The 12,146-nt window shown below is 39.5% G+C and overlaps 1 protein-coding gene across 28 annotated transcripts in view; it reads right to left on the bottom strand.

Moving 5' to 3' along the window:
- Nucleotides 1–12,146, bottom strand: part of LDLRAD4 (low density lipoprotein receptor class A domain containing 4) — a 524,574-nt gene that overhangs the window by 324,414 nt on the left and 188,014 nt on the right. For 4 of the 28 annotated variants that reach the window (XM_037025583.2, XM_073212691.1, XM_073212692.1 and 1 more), the window contains exons 3-4: nucleotides 1,773–1,921; nucleotides 1,399–1,664 (exon numbers count right to left, since the gene is read on the bottom strand). The exons of 22 other annotated variants lie outside the window; for them this stretch is intronic. The gene's annotated coding sequence lies outside the window, so the exon portion shown is untranslated. The remainder of the gene's footprint in view (nucleotides 1–1,398; nucleotides 1,665–1,772; nucleotides 1,922–12,146) is intronic. 2 more of the 28 variants (XM_037025588.2, XM_037025558.2) reach the window with 2 other exon arrangements.

Genomic DNA, 12,146 nt, shown 5'->3' with positions numbered 1-12,146 from the left:
TTTAGTACTGGAGTCAGAAGGAAGCTTTTTGCCCTTTACACAAATAAATACTAAATCTCACTCAAGAATAATATATGATATTTATCATCTTTGCATTCCCTTTTCATTTCTATTAAATTGCTTTCCATACTATTAGATCTACCAAGCTGTTTTCTGCTACCTTCACCTTTTGAATTTTCTACTTGTTTCATTTATCTGCTCAGATATATTTATATTTCTACAAAGGTCCAGTGGAAACATCTTGATACATACCTGAAACAAATAGATTTAGATCTAAGGGTCACCTAGGTCATATCCTACTAGGGCAGTGGTTTCAGAATCAGACAACCACACTAGGTTGGCTCTGTGGTATTCCTAAACAGCTACTCTAAATTGTACCTTGACCTCTGGTGTATCAGTTCCCTCTACCTACAGACTTTATTGGCGTATTCCAAAGCTCCACATGAAAAGTCTATTTGGACTACAAAAGACTTTGAATAAGGTCACTGAAACACTGAACTGACACAAATATATGAAAGTAAAATTATGACTGACATTTTGAAAAAAACCAAGAAATGGTCCAATAAAGGCTGTAAGACTATCACACTGGAACTGCTACCCAACAGTCCTACCTAAGCCAGCACAACAGACAACCAGCTTTAACAGAAATGCTGGTGTATGAGGCAAAGCAATGATGACAAATCCCAAAGTGGCTCTCCTCTTACACCTCTGCTTTACATTGTATTCCAGACACAGGTCCTGGTGCTTCCACCTTCCTCTGTGGGTAACAATCACAAGTTTAGCTCACCTTGCCCATTAAACCACCATTTGAGACAAGCCACCTATGCAAAATCTAGTTACCGACAGAAGTCACAGCAAGCACGCATTGCTCTGCCAAGACCCTGGGGGCGGGCAAATCTCCATGAAGGACACCATGGTGTGTAACTGACATGATGCTAAGAGAGAGAAGCCCTTAATGAGAAACATGCAACTCATTACTCCTCATTAATCAAACTGTGTAAGAGGCCCTTCCCAGCTCTGTCTGTGCAGCCTTCACTTCAGCAATAATGCCTGACACAGATGACGGGAGTGATGATGTCAACCAGACAAGCCCGCACGTGCGCCAAGCTGATGAAAGAAACTTTTTGCAGAGTCCCAGAAAGGTGATGTCTTAATCTTCTAGCAGATGAGACAATACAAAGCTGGCTAAGGGCCACTGTAATGCTGGCTCTACTTTCTGGAGGGCTGCGCTTAGAGCCATGGAACCACCCCCAAAGTGAAGAGCAACAAGAAGCATTAGACATTAAGGAAAGAAGTCTATACTCCTCCTCAAACCCGGTATCTTGCCCTTACTAGAAATCATCACCAGAAAAGTGGCATGCTATGTAGACTAAAATGACAGAAGAAATGGGAACTTACCTTCAGAGGCAAATCTGGAGTGAACAGTGAAAGGGAAACCCTGTGGCTACAGCAAGCATCTTCTTGATGAGCAATGGGCTCCTTTCACTGGGGTTGCTTCGGCATTCAGAACTTTAAACTTGTACTATCTTCACTCCCTCCATTTATATGCCAATATCTACAATGCACATTCAACACTCAAATATTTGGTGCAAACCTTAAAGGCAATTCTTGATGCAAAACTTGGCAGGGTTGTTACCCTCATCTCCACCCATCTGCCTCCTCCTCTGGAGAAAAAGGGACCAAATTCAGTGGAAATGAAAGGAAAGTGGGGGTCAGAAAAATATCAGAAATGTTCACGGGGCAGGAATGTACATAGTCACATCCCCACTTACCTGCAGAGTGAAAAGGCAGAGCACGGCCAGTCTTCCTCTTCAATCCTGAGAGGCTTTGTGTGAGAAGGTGTCCAACTGCCCTGCCTCTCAGTGGCTGTTTTCCCTTTTGAAAAAGGATGCTACAGATGCCTTTTTGAGTCAAATTATCTCTGTAAATAAGTTTAAATGGCCAGTACAGTTAAGGGCAGAAATTGGAAAATCCATGTTGTATTTACTCATGTTCTTTTCATAACTATTTGTGGTCTTCTAGAAATTCCATGACTTAATTCAGGATCTTTTGACATACTTACTCATATTAGTATGGATATATGTAACAGAGGCCCAGACTAATTAGCTAAAACACTCTATAGCACTGAGAGTAAAACTAAACAGGATCATCTCTAATAAATATTGGTAACTGTCCTTGCTGGATACAGTGTAATATTGTATATCTCCTCATCTTGCTACATCCCCAATTAGATTACAACCTTACTTGAGGCCAGATAACACATTTTTCTGAGAACATGGGATATTTGTTCTTAATCACACTAAAATAAATATGAATATGTTTCCAAAATGGCTCATAGATGCTGTTTTTTTTTCTCTACTGTTAATGAGAGAAATGACTAGTACCCTGGGTCCTGAGTAAGGCAAGCTTGGCTGAGATCCTGGGTATCCAAGCCTCACCCACCACTCAAGAGACCATTCTCCAAGACTCACTGAAGCTTAAAGTTAAGTCTTTTCATTCCACGGACTACCTACAGCTCTCTTTGCTTCATCAGAAGCTGAAGATACCTTAGTCTTACTGATTTCAAATGCCAAGAACAGAAACAAAATGAATCACTTTCCAACTATGCTTTAGCCAAATGACTATTGGTTGAAAGGAAACCTTTGAAACACACAATCCAATCTCAAGAATGTCATCTGAGGTTGGAACAGGTTGGAGGAATCTATACCCTGCATAGTTGCTGTAGTTGTTCTACAGCAAGATGTGCTTAATGTAGATGTCACAAGAAAGTTTAACTCTTAGGGGCAATATTTCTGATGAAGTACCAACATTCCTATCATTCATCATCTATTATAAAATCAGATTCAACTGGCAGGGTCTCCTAACTGGGTATCCACAAGAGACACTCCCATGGAATCAAATTTCCAAAATTGAGTTCACAATCATGTTTATCTCCCATAAAATATTTCAAGCCCTTCCATGTTATTACATACCAAGTGGAACAGTGGAGTATTAGAGTTAGCAGGTGACAGTAAGACTTCGCTTTTAAGCTGGCTTAAATAATTGTAAACACAGGGAAGCTCATTACCTGACAAGTACTCCATCTCATTGTTCAACAATTCCAACTGTTAGAAACTGCCTTTCAACAAGGAGCAGAATTTTGTTTCCCTGTATCTTATACTCAGAGGCCCTAAAATGATCATCTCAAGTAGTGCCAAAACCCCACTCCTTCCACCAATGAAGAGCTGCTCCATTTATTGGAAGGCCATTATCTTATTCCTGGAGTATTCTTCATCCTTGGGATCCTTAACTGCTTCTTGTGTGACATGAAGTTCAAACTCTCAGCCATCAGAGTCTGTGCCTCTGAACCATTTCTAGTATGTCAGTGCACATACTTCAGCACAAAACTTGAATCTGAACACAGACGTGGCCTCAGCTATGTGGGCTCTCCTGGGGCAATCACATGTACTGACTCACACACTGGCCTTCTATGAATGCAGCCTGAAAATCCAATGGTGGGATTTGTTTGTTTTCAGCAGCCTCATATTTTTATACAGCACAGGTTTTGGTTTTGTTTTACCTTAATTCTAACCCTTTTCCCAGCCAGACTTCTTCCCTTTCCCAACATAAAGTTATATACCTGAGTTTTGGAACCAAAATACAATTCAGACCTTTATTTTTCACCCATGTTAAGTTTCATCATACTTGTATTTTTTAACTTTTCAGGACCTTCCCAAATTATAATTCTGTCACAATATACTGACTATTTCCAGCTAAAATATAAGCCATCTGTCTTAGTCCCTGCAGGCTACCATAACAAAAATACCATAAACTGGGAGTCTTACAAACAACCTTGCAAGTTGACCCTTGAACAATGTGAAGGTTAGAGGTGCCAACCCCCAAAGAGTTGAAAAACCATGTACAACTTTTGACTCCCTCCAAACTGTTGACCAGAAACCTTACCAATAACATAAACTGCCTACTAACATGTATTTTGTATGCTGTACATATTTTACACTGTATTCTTATAATAAAGCTAGAGAAAAAATGTTTTTAGGCTGATAAAAATTTCCAAAATTTTTCTCAATATATTGATTGAAAAAAATCTGCATTAAGTGAACCTGCACAGTTCAAACCCATGTGTTTCAAGGGTCAACTTATTTCTCATCAGTTCTAGAGGCTGAGAAGTCCTAGATCATAGTGCTGGCAGATTCAGTGTTTGGTGTCTGGTGAGGGCCTGCTTCCTTACAGCTGGCCATGTTCTCACTGTAACCTTACACAGTGGAAGGAGCAAGCTAACTCTCTGCTGTCTCTTTTATAAGGGCACTAATTCTATTCATGAGGGCTCTGCGCTCATAACCTAACCACTTCCCAAAGATGCCATATCCTAAATCCATCACTTTGGGGGTTAGGATTCCAACACACGAATGGGGAGGAAGACACAAACATTCAGAACTTAGGACCATCCTTCAAAATTTCAATTATTGAAAAACTTCAAAGAGGATAGTATTACAACCTCCCTTCTCCTGTATTAAACTGTTTTCTGTACTCATAATTGGTAGTGACAGTATTAGTATTTTTCTTCTAACTCTGTTATACATGTAAAATGAGATAAATTAAATGAGTACGCAGATGTTATAATTCCACCATCCATCATGTTCTTGTGAACTAGGATTCTCCATGTAAAAGCAAGGACATAAATGTAATATAGAAAAGACTAGATACAAACACAGTAATCCTGAAATCCTAAATTTAAGTGAATATATTAAGATGAATTCAAAGATTTTTCATCTTCTGATATGCATATATGCCTACCTCTGTTCACTGAAGACCTAAAAATAATAATCTAGTATCAGTGAGCATCCCTAGTACTGAGATTAAGCTCTTGATGTGCTATTTTCAATGAAAAGAAATTAGAGTTTTTTGGAAAAAACAGCTTCTTCTAGGTCTAATGCAGAGAATGTACAAACAAGCCTGAAACATCTTGTCATATCAGATAGCAGGGAAACCGTCAAAAACTACTAATGTCATGTCAAAAGAACTCAGCAGACAACTGGAAGAGGCTGTCATTAGTCAACACTGGGACTATTTTGACTTCAGTAATAATAATTGCAGTGGATTGGAATCCATTTGTTTAAATCTATTTCATAATTATATTTTAAAAATTAATCAGTCATTTTTTGAGGATGATGAGGAAATTTGGTGACTAAAAAGAATGTTGAAGGGGCGGAGCCAAGATGGCTGCGTGAGTTAAGCAGTGGAAATCTCCTCCGAAAAACACATAGAGCTATGAAAATATAACAAAGAAAAATCTTCCTAAAATAGAGACCACAGGACACAGGACAACATCCAGACCACATCCACACCTGCAAGAACCCAGCGCTTTATGAAGGGGAGTGCTTTTTGGAAGTCTTAAAGGGGCAGCACAGGTCACTTAGACCAGAGGCAGGGAATCTGGAGATCTCTGGGCACCCTAACACCCTGGGCAGCAGGGAGCACAGAGACCCCTTACGGAGATAAATAGCCTCCTGGGCGCTCCCCCTCCAAACGGGGCTCCACCATTTTGGAGGAGCAGCCACAGCCAGGCCATGCCCACACAACAGCAGAGATAAACCCCATAGCAACCGGGCAGGAAGCAGAAGAACTGTCTGCACACAGCTGCCCAGCACAAGCCACTAGAGGTCGCCATTCTCCCAGGTGAGGAAGGCCACAAACCAACAAGAAGGGAAGCTCTTCCACCAGTCACTTGTACCAGCTCTGCACACTATCTCTATCACCATAAAAAGACAAAACTACAGGCAGACAAAGATCACAGAGACAACACCTGAGAAGGAGACAGACCTAACCAGTCCTCCTGAAAAAGAATTCAAAATAAAAATCATGAACATGCTGACAGAGATGCAGAGAAAAATGCAAGAGCAATGGGATGAGATGCAGAGAAAAATGCAAGAGCAGTGGGATGAAGTCCGGAGGGAGATAACAGCTGTCAGGAAGGAGATCACAGAAGTGAAACAATCCCTGGAAGGGTTTATAAGCAGAACGGATAAGATGCAAGATGCCATTGAAGGAATAGAAGCCAGAGAACAGGAACGTATAGAAGCTGACATAGAGATAAAAGGATCTCCAAGAATGAAACAACACTAAGAGAACTATGTGACCAAGCCAAAAGGAATAATATTCGTATTATAGGGATACCAGAAGAAGAAGAAAGAGGAAAAGGGATAGAAAGTCTCTTTGAAGAAATAATTGCTGAAAACTTCCCCAAACTGGGGGAGGAAATAATCGAACAGACCATGGAATTACACAGAACCCCCAACAGAAAGGATCCAAGGAGAACAACACCAAGACACATAGTAATTAAAATGGCAAGGATCAAGGACAAGGAAAGAGTTTTAAAGGCAGCTAGAGAGAAAAAGGTCACCTATAAAGGAAAACCCATCAGGCTAACATCAGACTTCTCGACAGAAACACTACAGGCCAGAAGAGAATGGCATGATATACTTAATGCAATGAAACAGAAGGGCCTTGAACCAAGGATACTGCATCCAGCACGACTATCATTTAAATATGATGGCGGGATTAAACAATTCCCAGACAAGCAAAAGCTGAGGGAATTTGCTTCCCACAAACCACCTCTACAGGGCATCCTACAGGGACTGCTCTAGATGGGAGCACCCCTAAAAAGAGCACAGAACAAAACACACAACATATGAAGAATGGAGGAGGAGGAATAAGAAGGGAGAGAAGAAAAGAATCTCCAGACAGTGTATATAACAGCTCAATAAGCGAGCTAAGTTAGGCAGTAAGATACTAAAGAAGCTAACATTGAACCTTTGGTAACCACGAATCTAAAGCCTGCAATGGCAATAAGTACATATCTCTCAATAGTCACCCTAAATGTAAATGGACTTAATGCACCAATCAAAAGACATAGAGTAATAGAATGGATAAAAAAGCAAGACCCATCTATATGCTGCTTACAAGAAACTCATCTTAAACCCAAAGATAAGCATAGATTAAAAGTCAAGGGATGGAAAAACATATCTCAGGCAAACAACAGTGAGAAGAAAGCAGGGGTTGCAGTACTAATATCAGACAAAATAGACTTCAAAACAAAGAAAGTAACAAGAGATAAAGAAGGACACTACATAATGATAAAGAGCTCAGTCCGACAAGAGGATATAACCATTCTAAATATATATGCACCCAATACAGGAGCACCAGCATATGTGAAGCAAATACTAACAGAACTAAAGAGGGAAATAGACTGCAATGCATTCATTTTAGGAGACTTCAACACACCACTCACCCCGAAGGATAGATCCACCGGGCAGAAAATAAGCAAGGACACAGAGGCACTGAACAACACCTTAGGTCAGATGGACCTAATAGACATCTATAGAACTCTACATCCAAAAGCAACAGGATATACTTTCTTCTCAAGTGCACATGGAACATTCTCCAGAATAGACCACATACTAGCTCACAAAAAGAGCCTCAGTAAACTCCAAAATATTGAAATTCTACCAACCAATTTTTCAGACCACAAAGGTATAAAAGCAGAAATAAATTCTACAAAGAAAACAAAAAGGCTCACAAACACATGGAGGCTTAACAACATGCTACTAAATAATCAATGGATCAATGAACAAATCAAAATAGAGATCAAGGAATATATAGAAACAAATGACAACAACAACACTAAGCCCCAACTTCTGCGGGACGCAGCGAAAGCAGTCTTAAGAGGAAAGTATATAGCAATCCAGGCACACGTGAAACAGGAAGAACAACCCCAAATGAATAGTCTAACATCACAATTATCAAAACTGGAAAAAGAAGAACAAATGAGGCCTAAAGTCAGCAGAAGGAGGGACATAATAAAGATCAGAGAAGAAATAAACAAAATTGAGAAGAATAAAACAATAGTAAAAATCAATGAAACCAAGAGCTGGTTCTTTGAGAAAATAAACAAAATAGATAAGCCTCTAGCCCAACTTATTAAGAGAAAAAGAGAATCAACACAAATCAACATAATCAGAAATGAGAATGGAAAAATCATGACAGACTTCACAGAAATACAAAGAATTATTAAAGACTACTATGAAAACCTATATGCCAACAAGCTGGAAAACCTAGAAGAAATGGACAACTTCCTAGAAAAATACAACCTCCCAAGACTGACCAAGGAAGAAACACAAAAGTTCAACAAACCAATTACGAGCAAAGAAATTGAAACGGTAATCAAAAAACTACCCCAGAACAAAACCCCGGGGACGGACGGATTTACCTCGGAATTTTATCAGACACACAAAGAAGACATAATACCCATTCTCCTTAAAGTGTTCCAAAAAATAGAAGAAGAGGGAATACTCCCAAACTCATTCTATGAAGCCAACATCACCCTAATATCAAAACCAGGCAAAGACCCCACCAAAAAAGAAAATTACAGACCAATATCCCTGATGAATGTAGATGCAAAAATACTCAATAAAATATTAGCAAACAGAATTCAACAGTATATCAAAAGGATCATACACCATGACCAAGTGGGATTCATCGCAGGGATGCAAGGATGGTACAACATTCGAAAATCCATCAACATCATCCACCACATCAACAAAAAGAAAGACAAAAACCACATGATCATTTCCATAGATGCTGAAAAAGCATTTGACAAACTTCAACATCCATTCATGATAAAAACTCTCATCAAAATGGGAATAGAGGGCACGTACCTCAACATAATAAAGGCCATATATGATAAACCCACAGCCAGCATTATACTGAACAGCGAGAAGCTGAAAGCATTTCCTCTGAGATCGAGAACCAGACAGGGATGTCCACTCTCCCCACTGTTATTTAACATAGTACTGGAGGTCCTAGCCAGGGCAATCAGACAAAACAAAGAAATACAAGGAATCCAGATTGGTAAAGAAGAAGTTAAAATGTCACTATTTGCAGGTGATATGATACTGTACATAAAAAACCCTAAAGACTCCACTCCAAAACTACTAAAACTGATATCAGAATACAGCAAAGTTGCAGGATACAAAATTAACACACAGAAATCTGTAGCTTTCCTATACACTAACAAGGAATCAATAGAAAGAGAAATCAGGAAAACAATTCCATTCACCATTGCATCAAAAAGAATAAAATACCTAGGAATAAACCTAACCAAGGAAGTGAAAGACTTATACTCTGAAAACTACAAGTCACTCTTAAGAGAAATTAAAGGGGACACTAATAAATGGAAACTCATCCCATACTCTTGGCTAGGAAGAATTAATATCATCAAAATGGCCATCCTGCCCAAAGCAATATACAGATTTGATGCAATCCCTCTCAAATTACCAGCAACATTCTTCAATGAATTTGAACAAATAATTCAAAAATTCATATGGAAACACCAAAGACCCCGAATAGCCAAAGCAATCCTGAAAAAGAAGAATAAAGTAGGGGGGATATCACTCCCCAACCTCAAGCTCTACTACAAAGCCATAGTAATCAAGACAATTTGGTACTGGCACAAGAACAGAGCCACAGACCAGTGGAACAGATTAGAGACTCCAGACATTAACCCAAACATATATGGTCAATTAATATTTGATAAAGGAGCCATGGACATAAAATGGGGAAATGACAGTCTCTTCAACAGATGGTGCTGGCAAAACTGGACAGCTACATGTAGGAGAATGAAACTGGACCATTGTCTAACCCCATATACAAAGGTAAACCCAAAATGGATCAAAGACCTGAATGTAAGTCATGAAACCATTAAACTCTTGGAAAAAAACATAGGCAAAAACCTCTTAGACATAAACATGAGTGACGTCTTCTTGAACATATCTCCCCAGGCAAGGAAAACAACAGCAAAAATGAGCAAGTGGGACTACATTAAGCTGAAAAGCTTCTGTACAGCGAAAGACACCATCAGTAGAACAAAAAGGAACCCTACAGTATGGGAGAATATACTTGAAAAATGACAGATCCGAAAAGGCTTGACGTCCAGAATATATAAAGAGCTCACACGCCTCAACAAACAAAAAACAAATAACCCAATTAAAAAATGGGCAGAGGAACTGAACAGACAGTTCTCTAAAAAAAAATGCAGATGGCCAAGAGACACATGAAAAGATGCTCCACATCGCTAATTATCAGAGAAATGCAAATTAAAACTACAGTGAGGTATCACCTCACACCAGTAAGGATAGCTGCCATCCAAAAGACAAACAACAACAAATGTTGGCGAGGCTGTGGAGAAAGGGGAACCCTCCTACACTGCTGGTGGGAATGTAAATTAGTTCAACCATTGTGGAAAGCAGTATGGAGGTTCATCAAAATGCTCAAAACAGACCTACCATTTGACCCAGGAATTCCACTCCTAGGAATTTACCCTAAGAACGCAGCAATCAAGTTTGAGAAAGACAGATGCACCCCTATGTTTATCGCAGCACTATTTACAATAGCCAAGAACTGGAAGCAACCTAAATGTCCATCGGTAGATGAATGGATAAAGAAGATGTGGTACATATACACAATGGAATACTACTCAGCCATAAGAAGTGGAAAAATCCAACCATTTGCTGCAACATGGATGGAGCTGGAGAGTATTATGCTCAGTGAAATAAGCCAAGCAGAGAAAGAGAAATACCAAATGATTTCACTCATCTGAGGAGTATAGGAACAAAGGAAAAACTGAAGGAACAAAACAGCAGCAGAAATACAGAACCCAAAAATGGACTAACAGGTACCAAAGGGAAAGGAACTGGGGAGGATGGGTGGGCAGGGAGGGATAAGGGGGGGGGGAAGAAGAAGGGGGGTATTAAGATTAGCATGCATGGGGGGGAGGGAGAAAGGGGAGGGGGGGCTGCACAACACAGAGAGGACAAGTAGTGACTCTACAACATTTTGCTAAGCTGATGGACAGTAACCGTAATGTGGTTGTTAGGGGGGACCTGATATAGGGGAGAGCATAGTAAACATAGTATTCTTCATGTAAGTATAGATTAAAAATTAAAAAAAAAGAAAGAAAGAAAGAAAAGGGGGATTACTCCTTGATAGGATAAAACTATTGGTAAATCAAAGATCAACGCATGCTTTAAATATCCTTAATGTTGATCACTTAAAGGGTGTCAGATGATCAGCTATGGAGGTACTCTTTTCTGATAATATTCCTTTCTCTTAATAAAAAAAAAAAAAGCAGTTACTGTGTGCTGACCTCCAATGAGTTCTGCACAATGGTATAGAGGGCATGTCAAAGTGTGGGCAAAGGGTCTGTTTGTTTCTATGCAGAAGATCAAATGGTTTTCTTGGCTTCACTGGAGATGGATGGTAATTATAGATTTGCTTTGTTTATGTCACCGTATTCCTATTATGTTAATATGTGTGTGCAAACTAGTTAGCAGTTTAAAACCTATACATACTTAAGGTACTCTACAAGAAGATATGTCAAAGAAATAATCAATCCTCCCATGTTTCCTTCCATATGCTACATCTGTAGCTTTTCTTCTTTCTTCCTAATTACAACCCTTAAATAGAATTCGTGCCTCATATCGAATTTACCGAGTATCATAATACCTCCAGGTGGTAAAGATACCTCGAGACAAGTGCTGGGCATAGAAGCCACAGGGCATAAATCTGCAAAGAAGTAAAAAGCTAACCTTTTCAAACAATATGGCTTCTCTCTCACTTACCAACTTTACATTTCCCTGTATGGCCCCGGAAGATGACTGGTTAGCCAGAGACGGGTAAGATTCCTCAAGGGAGGAACAACCTAAGACAGGCACAGTCGCAGGGGGGCCATCAGGTGAGAATTTGGGGATCAACAGAGGTGAGGCTCAGAACCTCACCCCCCCTGCTTTGAGAGAAATCTTCTGCATCCGTGGATGTTTTGCTGCCCTTGTCTAGCTTGGATTAATACTTAGTCCATAGGCACACACCTGATCATCTGATCATCTACATTTGCCCTCTTACAGCACTAAACTATGTTTTCTAACTTTATCTTGCATCTACCTACCACTTCAGCATTTTATTAAAAATAAAAATAATAATAATAATAAAGGGAGAAATGTGGGATTAACATATAAATCAAGTAAAAAAATCAAACGAATATTCATATTTGACCTGATTGTTTATAGGTCATAATGCGTGATCAAAACCGTAAG

This window comes from Manis javanica, chromosome 9 (genome assembly GCF_040802235.1).
Source record: "Manis javanica isolate MJ-LG chromosome 9, MJ_LKY, whole genome shotgun sequence".
Lineage (NCBI taxonomy): Eukaryota > Metazoa > Chordata > Mammalia > Pholidota > Manidae > Manis > Manis javanica.
The sequence above is the reverse complement of the archived record's forward strand: the minus strand, read 5'-3'. Positions and strand labels throughout refer to the sequence as shown.